General features: G+C 44.4%; 1 protein-coding gene across 5 annotated transcripts in view; it reads left to right on the top strand.

The window, feature by feature from the left end:
* The window catches only part of PRDM2 (PR/SET domain 2), a 131,973-nt gene continuing 122,080 nt past the window's right edge, over positions 1,620-11,512 (top strand). For all 5 annotated transcript variants that reach the window (XM_018060604.1, XM_018060600.1, XM_018060601.1 and 2 more), the window contains exon 1: positions 1,620-1,675. The gene's annotated coding sequence lies outside the window, so the exon portion shown is untranslated. The remainder of the gene's footprint in view (positions 1,676-11,512) is intronic.

The raw sequence follows: 11,512 nt of genomic DNA, 5'->3' as shown, positions 1-11,512 counted from the left end.
TAGAAGCTGCAAGAGGCAAGATCTCCCCTAGGGCCTCTAGAGGGAGAGTGGTCTTGTTGATGTCTTGATTTTGGCTCAGTGATACTGATTTTAGACTTTTGGCCTCTAGAACTGTGAGAGAATGTATTTCTGGTGTTTTAAGCCACCCAGTTTGCAATAATTTGCTGCAAGAGCAACAGGAAACTAAAACACCCATTTAAATGAATGGCAAGGAGGACAACCACTCTTTTCCATTTTCCACCATCTCTTGGCATGTTGCTTCCTAGTACACCTTCTGGCTCACTGTGTCACTTGTAACTTATATGTTCCTTTATTTTCTTTTGCACTCTTTTGAATGCCAGACAGCACAGAGCTTTTATTTTATTTTTTAGGTTTATTTGGATACTGGTGTTTTGATTATGGGCGGAATATGGGTGGTGGAGTCTCCCGTACTTATTTATCTGATGAGGTTATTATCTTGATTAGTTCACTATACTAGACTAAGTCGTTAGCATCATCCCTTCACAATAAGATGATAATGCACGTTGACTCATCATGTTTTCTTAAAATTAAACCCTAGTTACATAAACAGATTTGTAGGCTCCTTCAGAAGTTTCCAAAGAGAGACCAACTGCATCTAATTTAGTGTGTCTCCTCCTTTGGGTGGGTCCTTTCCACAGGCGCCTTATGCCGCCCATTTCATTAAGATTCTTCCCGATTCCATTCTCAGGGCTTTATCTTCAAGTCGTCATGGCCTTAAATACTATCCATATGGGATATAACCCAACTTTCTATCTCATCTTCAGCCTGCAGCTTTCTCCCTCACTTCGGACTCCTTGCCGACGACTTCCTGCTAGATGTCGCTCCTCGGAAATCTATAATAGACACCTCCGACTCAACTAGGCTCATCTCCATGAGAGCATTCATTCATCATCATCCTGGCTGTCTACTTCCTCATTTGTAAACAGTTAAGTTCCACAGCACAAGGCCAATGTCATGTCTGTGCATTACTCCCAGCACGTAGCACACTGCTAGCCACATGGCCAGCAGGCAAGAAATACTCTTTTGTAACGAAGGAACAAATAAACCCAGCTGCATCCTCCCCTTGGAGCTGGATCTTTTGGGGGTAGGCTAGACTGGTCCTTTAGACAGGAGTGAAGAAAGGGGTCTATGTTTCCTCATTTGACAGGGACTTAGCGATGAAGCCATTTTCTTTTCCCCTCCAGGTTCTCCTAGTAACTTTCGATTGCGCAGAATCCCAAGCCTTTGGTGCAGGCAGACTGGTGGTGGCAAGCCCGGGCCTGGCCGCCGGGGTCCTCGGGGTCCCTGTGAGGACGGCCGCGTGTCGGGACGTGAGCAGTCCCGGTCGTCGTGCCAGCGAGAACCGAAGTCGGGGATCCCGGGCGAACACACCTCGGAGCCAGGGCGGCCCGGGTCGGGGCCCTCCGGGCGTGTGAGGCCGGGGTCGGGGTCCTCCGCTGGAGGCGCGTCGGGGGTCTGCGCAGTCGGGGGTCGCGGCCCTTGGCGACGGCGCGGGTCCCGGAGGTCGCGCGGCCGGCGCCGCCCGACGTCACTTCCGACCGGAGCCAAGATGGCGGTGGCGCGGCCGCGGGCGCCGGGGCGGGCGGAGCGGTGGCGGCGGTTCGGGCGGCGGCTCTCGGCGCTCTGAGGCGCGGGGCGCGGTGGGCGCAGCCAGGTAAGAAGCAGCCAGGGCGGGTGGCTTCCGGGACGGCGGCGGGCTCCGCGCCGGGACTCCAGTCTCTGTCCGCGAGGAGCGAGGCGGCGACGGCGGCGGCGGGAGCGACACGCCGGGGACCCGGGCGCGCAGGGCCAGGCGGGCCGGCGGGCGCGCCCCCTTCGAGGTCTCAGCGTCCCGCGCTCGCGGGGCCCCCCGCTACGAGGCGCGGCCCGCGGGCGGCCGGAGTCCGTCCCTCCCGCGCCGAGCACCCGGGCCCGGCCTTGGGCCCCGGCGCGGGGAAGTTGTGGGGTCCGCTTTGTCGCCGTTGGCTAGCCGCGCGCCCCGCGGGGAGTACGCGGGTGGGCTGCCGGGCGGCGGCGCCGGGCGGGCGGCTGCGACTCCAGCGGGATCCTGGTCCTGGGCCCGCGAGGGTGCCCACCGGTCCCAGGGCCGTTCCAATTTCAAGTGATCTTGTTCTTTTTGTGTGTTCCAACCGAACGTGTCTCTCACACTTGCATTCTGAATTTGTTCAGTGTTTCGCGTCTTTGTGTTTCCTAAATCCACAAAGTGTAGTTTAAGCTCGGAAACGTTCTCCCGCGATAATCCCATCACAGACCCACCGGTGTTTTTGTGTTTAACAGACAGCGCATTTCTCTCTTACGCATTTTGTTACCAAAGATGCCCACGAACCTATTTTTGATGGTGGCAGGAGAGACACGAAGTAGACCAAGCAGGTCAGCGTCTTTACCCTCACCTCCGTGGTGGCTCCCGACCCACGCGTAAACCCCTGGCCACCATGTGTCCAGACACGAGCTTCGGAAACAATCCCACGTCGACCCGGAGAGTCCACAGTACCTCCACTACGCAGCTGTAATTTCCCCAGTGAGAGGACACGCATGCTGGCCCCTCATCTTCCATTGAGCGTTGTGTTGGGGTTTTGGTTTTATTTCAGAACGCGTTTTGGTGAATCCCAGTTAAGTCTTTTAAATCCCTCTGATCAGACACTAAAATGGCCCTACCCAGGAGGCGATTAAAATATTAAAGTTTTTGTTTACTACAGGATTATTGTTAAAAGCAGTCACAGTCTTTTAACAACAAACAGACCCTTTCAGTGGTTCTCTTAAGATGCCAGACTTCATCTCGATTTGATCAGTTGCATGCAAGTATGTTGGGGAAATGTAGGCCTTTAAACATTTTTTTAAAAACATGTTATGAAATGTGCTGTACAGATATTAAGGAGGAGGAACTGAGAGACATATTGTATATTCCTTTTTAGAAGGGTCTTGTTTTTGAGGTGGCATGCAGCTGCCCCTTCATTCTCCTGTAGGCTTCCTTACAAACACTCATTTGCCCACATTGTTTACACATAGAATCTCAGTATAGCCTTGAGAGGATCTTAAAAGATAGTCCAGCTCCCTCATTTCAAGCGTTGGGAACTGAGATTGAAATTCATAGTGGGACTGACGTTTGTTCACAGCTTCTAGTATTCCAGGGCTCTTTTTACACATCTAATTCGGTTTGGTTTAAATAAGTTAATTTATTTGAAGTGCTTAGAAAATCACCACGTGCATAATCAAAGCGCTCAGTAGAGGTTCATTTTTGTTGATTCTGAAGATGGTTTTTTTTTCATTGAAAAGTCGGCAGGTTCACATTTGTTTTTTCTCATTTTGTGGACAGTTCCTGAAACAATTGGGCGTAAATCTGTAATAACGTGTTAGTTTTGTAAGTACAAAACGGAACAAAAGATTCTCACTGAAAATAGAGAAAAACACAAAGAAGGAATAGAAATAGACCATTCCCTTCCCAGTCAGATAACCACTGTGAGCATTTTGGCAGACCTCCTCCTTACTGTCTCTCGGTGTGCGTGTGTATATTTTCTTTCCTTGTTTATATTTATTCACTTCTATATGTTTGCACTTTGTACGGGATAGATATCATATGCTATATATTGTTTATAATCTCTCTTCTTTTATGATATTGTGAGCATATATCCATGCCACTAAATCTTCAATGCGATTTTTAATGGCCACATTGTATAGGGTGGGCCATAATTTATTTATCAATTCCGTATTGATCAGTAAGGTTTCAACAGCTTGAGATTTTCTTTTCTTTAAGATTTGTTTAAAAGTTTTTTCTATTGTGGATTTTCAAGCCCTGTCATCTTTTAAGATACGTGAAAAATAGAAATTCTGTTTTTTAGCCTCTAAAGACTCATTTTTCCTGCCAGTGCAGTTTGAAGAAATAGCGCTCCATTTCAGCTCCGTTTTATTCTCCCTCATCTGGGTCTGTGCAGTTACAGACATATATCTGCACGAATATTCTTTTGATGATTATTTTACCTTAGATGTTTGTTTATTCATGGGACTGTTTCTTTAAGCTGCCCAGCTCTTTTCAAGTTCCAGATCTGCTTTACAAACCTTTTAAGTCCTGTTAAATCATAGACTTTCCGGGATGGAAAGCACCTTAAGGTTATTTACTATTTTCATGTCTTCTGACTTGCTTTTCATGCTATTTTTAATCCTCGCGCAGAAGAAAAAAAAAAGCCCGTGGGCTGCCTTAGAAAACTCCGTAGTGGGGAGCAAAGAGGGAGTAGGTGGACAGTGGGGGGAAATTGTCAAGCTTGTGTGGCAACATGTAGATCCAGGGAGTTTCCAGGTGATGGGGACGTTACCCGACAGTGGTGACTGCTGATCCTGCTGACATCTGTCCAGGGCTGTGCAGTTTGCCTAGAGCTCATCAGCTATGCCTTCGCTCCTCCGAGGGTTTGCTTAGAGGTCTGGGATACTGTTCTGGCCCTCTCCTTTCGAAATTAGATGCTTATACTTATAGCCAATAATATCATCTTCATAGGGTGACTGAAAGTAGTACTTAGATCTCATTGAAACAAGGTTTCTTAACCTCAACATGGTTGTGGGGCTGGATCATTCTTTGTCGTGGGAACTGTCCTGTACCCTGTAGTATATCTGGCAGCATCCCTGACCTTTGCCCGCCAGATGCCAGTGGCACCCCCGCCGCCCAAGTTGTGACAATCCATAAACCCTCCAGACATTGCAAGATGTCCCTTTAGAGCTACCCCAGTTTTTAGCCACTGCTTTAAAGGAAGGCCCATCTCACTGGATGGTTGAATCATAGAAGCGGTTTATTGAATCTCTTTAGTCAAAGAACTGTAAGAATATATGCCACTGGTTTATGTGAAGTTCCCCTTGAAGCCAGGGAACAGGCTTCTTACAGGTGGAAGTTCTTTTCCTGAGTTTGGTTTTATGACTTTGTCCATTTAATTTTTTTAAAAAAATCTTTTGGCCGTGCTGCATGGCATGTAGGCTCCTTGTTCCTCCGTGAGGGATCAAACCCATGCCTCCTACATTGGCAATGCACAGTCTTAACCATTGTACCACTAGGGCACTCCCAATTTTATGACTTTGTTGAATGGTCACTTTCGGCAGTTTTGCTTTGGTGCCCCTTTCATGGCAAGAGATAAAGGAACTTGAGGTAACACGGAAACTATGGAGAGGTTTTCCTGATATAGGATCAGCATTCCCAGTATGTAGATTAAATGATTATGAACTTTAAATTTTCATAGACTTGAAACATGGTGAATAATTTAAGCTTGTGGTCTGTTATACTGAATAGCACAAAAACAGTGGTCTTTTCTTCTAGAAAATGGAACTTCGTGAAGCAGCCCCTTGAATATTGCAGGAAGAAGCCTAACTAATTTTTTCTAAAATTTCCTTTTTAAAACAAAACAAAACAAAAAAACAATTCAGGGTTATGAACTGAAAGTGAAAAATTTGTCCTGAAGAAATAAAATTGATTTTTGCAGTGTTTAGCTAAGTTTATTACTTTATAACTTAAAGATAGGTTATTGATATTTGTGACAAACCTGCACCTTCCCCTGGGGGGAAAAATGTAAGTTGTCAGGTCTTTATTTGAATTCTTTAAAAGAATAGATAGTATAGATTGAATTTTTATCGTGGCATAAGTAACCTTTAATAAGTTGTAATAATAGTAATAATAATAATAGTGTTAGAACTGACTGAAAAAAAGAGAGGCGCTCTTGAACCACATTTGGTAATGGAGTTGTTTTCTGAATGACAGAATATCTGAATATACAGAATCACATTCATTCACTGGAATGAATGCTTATGTCATTTGACTATTCTTTCTTAAAGAGAATGCCTTTCTTTCCCTACCTCCACTTCCCTGAAGCATGAGTTAGAGTTATTGTATGTAATAAATCTGGTTCATTTGGAGTGAAATATGCTTATAATATTTTTCTCAGTACAGTATAATGTTTTTTCTTAGAGTCTTGGTTCATGTCATCTACTCTGTTTTCATTTATTAGTCCTTTGGAACATGCAACTGAATACTTATATATTTGCTAGCCATTTCAGTGAAAAGGATATTTTGTACTTCTTGCAATAAATCATATGATAGGCTTTGCTTTGAAAGAGCTAAATTATTTCTTGGCATAGCTTGCCTGAAATATGGAAAGCAAAATGCAACTGTTAGTTTGATTACAATGGGCAGCCTGTCTGGAAATTGGTAACACCTACAGATTTTACATGTGCTTGTATGTAGTTCCACTAAGACTATGTTAAATTCTGGTGGAAAAATTCTGTGGCATTTTCAAGTAATTTAAATGATGCCATCAATATTTGAAAAGAGTTGTGAGATTCACCAGCCCTTATATACAAGTATGAATGCTGCCCATTTCATAAGGCCTTTTTAAGACCACGTAAATTAAGCATACATTGGAGGATCATTATGAAAACTAGATCCTAAATATTTCCCAGTCCATGAGATTTATTCTCGGGACTGCCATCATCCTGAAAGGCCTAATATTAAAGTACCTAAAAGAAGGAATTTTAAAAAGGAAGGAGTCTTAGGACAGATGTGTGAAGCTCTGCTACCTGAGGTGGTTGAGCAGCTCAGTCCCCTTGGTTTGGGAGATGAATTTTGTGTCAGTGCAGTTCTCTGATACTAGAGTGCTGCCTCGATATACAGGACGAACTATATCCCAGCTATGTTCAGGGGCGGCATTATTTCTGGCAGTGGGAGGGGTAGGACAGTTACCCTCTCTCTCCTCTTTGTATTTGAAAAGTGAGTACAGTGATTACCTCCATCTTTTATTCGGATATTTTAAGATGAACAGATGAACATGTGAGCAAGCAATTTGAGATTCTTTAGGTTTTTCAAAAACAAAACTAGCATTTTGCCTAATTTTTTTTTAAGACAGGTATTGAGGGATGTTGTTGTTCTTTAGTCTCTAAGTCACTTCTGACTCTTTGGCAACCTGTGGACTGTAGCCCGCCAGGCCCCTCTGTCCATGGCATTTCCCAGGCGAGAACCCTGGAGTGGGTTGCCATTTCCTTGTCCAGGGAGTGTTCCCCACCCAGGAATCCAGCCCACATCTCCTGCATTGGCAGGCGGATTCTTTACCACTGAACCACCAGGGAAGCCCATTGAAGGCTAATGTGGCACGAGGATTTCTTGGAAGAGAAATCCTTCCAGGTTATTTCTGAGTCCTAAAGTTTTTTTGCTTATCCCATCCTCCCTCTGCTGAACATGGTGAAAGGGGAAACTTTTTTCCTTCTTTCCTCCATTCCTTTCACAAAGCCCAGTCCTTTGTCTTCTATACTCTTGCTGGGTATTTTTTCCCTTGGGATTTCCTCTGTCTCTGGGTCTTCCCCTGGTGGCTCAGAAGGTAAAGAATCTGCCTGCAATGCAGGAGACCCAGGTTCAATCCCCGGGTCAGGAAGATCCCCTGGAGAAGGGAATAGCTACCCACTCCAGTATTCCTGCCTGGGGAATTCTTTGGACAGAGGAGCCTGGAGGGCAACACGACTCAGCGACTAGACCAACACACTTTCCTCTGTCCCTAGGCACCCCCTTGTGGCTGAAGACTTCTAAATCTCAGTCCCCCTCCTTGAAGACAGTCTGTGCTGGGACTTTTTTCCCCATTTAATGGATGCGGTTTTCCATGGCTGTCTGGCCCCTCTTCTCAGAGTCTCTAAAATGGAACTTACCACCTTCCACTTAAATGCTACCTGTACTCCTGGCTTATCTGTCTTTAAAATACACTCATTCTTCTTGTCAGTTACATTCCAGATTTTGTTGAACTCATCTTCACCATCTCTTTTTACCTCCTGTTAGGTTTGAAAACACATTCTGTTCATTCTTCCTCTACAGCGTTAGTCACATTTTTCATTTCTTTTCTGCTATCATGAGGGTTTCAAAGGTTTATTGCTTATCATCCAGATTCTTAGCCGGCTTGCCTGGCCCCAGTTTTTCTGGCTGCCCTTTCCTCTCCTTCCTCTTCACTCTTAACCTGTCAGTTTAACCTTCCTACATTGTTAGGCCTCACTTGGTTTGTGGCAGTTCTCAAACTTTTCTGGGGCGTGTTACCCACCCCAGGGCAAAGCTGCCCTCCTGATGGGCAGCCCTGGAAGCAGGCTGTTTCCCTGGGCTCCTCCTGCCCACACGCGTTCACTGGCTCTGTTTTTAAGAAAATCCTTGTTTCCATCTTTCTCTAAAGACCCTCCGGATTTGTGTCAGGAGAGGACTGGGTGGATACTGACTTCTTCACTATCTTTGAGGAACATTTCCTACATGTCAGGTTTACTTTTAACCTGGAACTCAGACACCACCCTTTATGCTGGGAAAGATTGAAGGCAGGAGGAGAAGGGGATGCAGAGGACGAGATGGTTGGATGGCATTACTGACTCAGTGGACATGATTTGAGCAAACTCCGGGAGATGGTGTAGGACAGGGAAGCCTGGCGTGCTGGCGTCCATGGGGTCACAAAGAGTCAGACAGGACTGAGTGACTGAACAACAACAACAGATGCCCCAAGAACTGTTGCGTCTGCAGTGTGACAAAGCTGTGGGCTCGGCACACACCCCGACTTGAGGGGCACTGCCTGGCTTACTCCAGCCGGTGGCACCAAGAGGTGGTCCTTCATCCTCTGTGTCGTATGTTGAGTCCCCGGCTAGGGGGAGGCATTCCTCTTTACCTTGAAACCAGAACCACTATTTATTTATTTTGAGAAGATGTGTTGTTCAGTTACTGAGTCGTGGAGAAGTTGAGGAAACATACTTTCCTTTAAACAATAAAAATTCATATATGTATAAGAACTTCTTTTTTTAAAAATTTATTTATTTTAATTGGAGGCTAATTACTTTACGATAATGTATTGGTTTTGCCATACATCGACATGAATCCACCATGGGTGTACACGTGTTCCCCATCTTGAACCCCCCTCCCACCTCCCTCCCCATACTGTCCCTCTGGGGACATCATCCCAGTGCACCAGCCCTGAGCATCCTGTCTGTCGAACCTGGACTGGCGATCTGTTTCACATATGATAATATGCATGTTTCAATGCCATTCTCCCAAATCATCCCACCCTCACCCTCTCCCACAGAGTCCAAAAGGCTGCTCTACACATCTGTGTCTCTTTACTTAAACTGTAGAGCAGTACACAAACATCACTTTGCAAACAGTTTTTGTTGTTTAGTTGCTAAGTTGTGTCCAACTCTTTTGCGACCCTGTGAACTGTAGCCTGCCAGGCTCCTCTGTCCGTGGGATTTCTCAGGCAAAAATACTGGAGTGGGTTGCCATTTCCTTCTTCAGGGGATCTTCCCAACCCAGGGATCAAACCCAGGTCTCCTGCACTGGCAGGAGGATTCTTTACCACTGAGCCACCGGGGAAGCCCCTGCAAACTGTAGGTGTTGCTGTTACTTTAAAATGCTGTTGAGACTAGAAATAGTTACATATTTAGAGGATAGACTCCAAACTTCAGGTCTCATTTAAAGTAGAAGAGTTGCTCCCTACCAAAATAATAATAAACTCCTGGGAGAAAATCTCAAGAATGCACTGACTGTTGACCCTGGCATATTAGCAAAATATAGTTGTTACTCTTATCTGGTGTAACTTGTAATTTTGCTATAGGTTTGTTCACTTAAGAGTTTCAGAAGTCTCCTTGTCATTTACGTGTAGTTTGTGGAGGGTGAGTTTTCCTATATACTTTATTGTATAGGAGAAACCAGAAAGCCTCTGAGCAGCCACTTGTAAGATGACTATATTGACGCTCAGGTTTGAAAAGATGCATATTGAGTGGCAAGACCATTTCCTCACAGTACTGAAGCTTTCGTCCCCTTTACAGAAAATTCACAAGTATTTTGCAGGGTTCCTGAAAGTCCCTTAATTTTTAATGTTTAATCACATCAGTTACATCTGCTTTGGGAACTCCAGTGGAAGAATAGTAACTCAAAGGGTTAATTGAGAGTACATTTTATTTGGGAAATTGTGAAGTGAGCTGTCATGGGGCAACTCCTTGTAGAAAGTCTGTGTTTGAGTTGGAAGCTTGGATGTGAGAAAAGAATCAGCTTAATTTTCCTTGTATAATAATTTAAAGTTTTTAATGCAGCTAACATGGGAAGATGTTACAAAAGCATCATTTTATAGGAAATTCTTTGAGTTTAATGCTGTTTTGCAGAATATATGGAGAATACATAGTCAACAGTTGGTTAGTTATAATTTTCAGCAGAGATGGGAATTATAATAATGATCTTGAATCTGTGCATAGTTCTCATCAGACAGCAGAGACTGGCTAGAAAACACCTGTAGAATTTTTGTAGAAACCCAAAACAAAACCTAAAAGTTTTGATGTAGTAAATTATATGTTCAACATAATATAATGACGTAGGTGTATATATTTAATCAGAATTATAAGAAAGTGAAAGTTGCTCAGTCATCTCCGGCTCTTTGCTACTGCATGAACTGTACAATCCATGGAATTCTCCAGGCCAGAATACTGGAGTGGGTAGCCTTTCCCTTCTCCAGGGGATCTTCCCAACCCAGGAATTGAACCCAGGTCTCCCACATTGCAGGTGGATTCTTTACCAGCTGAGCCACCAGGGAAGCCCTTTCACTTTCACTTTAGAGTAAGAGAGTGCATGTGATAGCCATCCCTAACATTACCAGGTAAATGATAAATAATCAGCACTTGCTATACATTTATTGTTAGCTCTTTATTAGTGAATGCTTGGAGAGGTGTTTCTTGAAAATTTTCCCTTATATTAAAAAAATTTTTTTTCAAGTAATGGAGAGATATTCTAGGGGAAGAAAAGGCCCCTAGACTGCCATAATCTAAATTTGCATTCATATTACTCTCCTAGTTATCTGCTGGTCTCTTATTAAACATTCTACTATGGTGTTGTTTAACTTAGAGATATTTCAGACAAAAGTAATCAACCTCATCCCATCAGAGCTCTGTGGCTCTGAAGCCATTCGAAACAGCAGACCTCGTCTTCCTCTCACTTTTAGGGGAACTGCGTTGTCAATGTCAAGTTCTCCTGTGTTGTGTTAGTTGCTCAGTTGTGTCTGACTCTGCTGTCTGTGGACTGTAGCCCACCAGGCTCCAGTGTTCCTGTACTTTCCCAGGCAAGAATACTGGAGTGGGTTGCCATTTCCTTCTCCAGGGGATCTTCCCAAACCAGGAATTGAACCCAGGTCTCTTGCATTGTCGGCAGATTCTTCACCATCTGAGCTACCAGGGAGCCCGTCAAGTTCTACCTGGAGTAAATTCTCTAAACTCTGCCTCCTTATTTAGGGTGGTGTCAGGACACTCTGCTCTATGAATTTGGGGAATCAGGCCCTGGGATATTTGTCTGTGGTTTTCAAGGTATCACTGAGGAAACCAATTTATTGAAATAGGATAAATTACTGATTTATTTGTGAGCATTAAGTTCTTTATATCTCTTAATACACACCTGAGTTTGGGAAATTCCTCTCTTGATGTGCTGTTATACTGTTGCTTTTGCCTTGGCTAGAAATCATTCTAGAGGGTGAGA

The sequence above is a fragment of the Capra hircus genome, chromosome 16 (assembly GCF_001704415.2).
Source record: "Capra hircus breed San Clemente chromosome 16, ASM170441v1, whole genome shotgun sequence".
Taxonomy (NCBI): Eukaryota; Metazoa; Chordata; class Mammalia; order Artiodactyla; family Bovidae; genus Capra; species Capra hircus.
The sequence above is the reverse complement of the archived record's forward strand: the minus strand, read 5'-3'. Positions and strand labels throughout refer to the sequence as shown.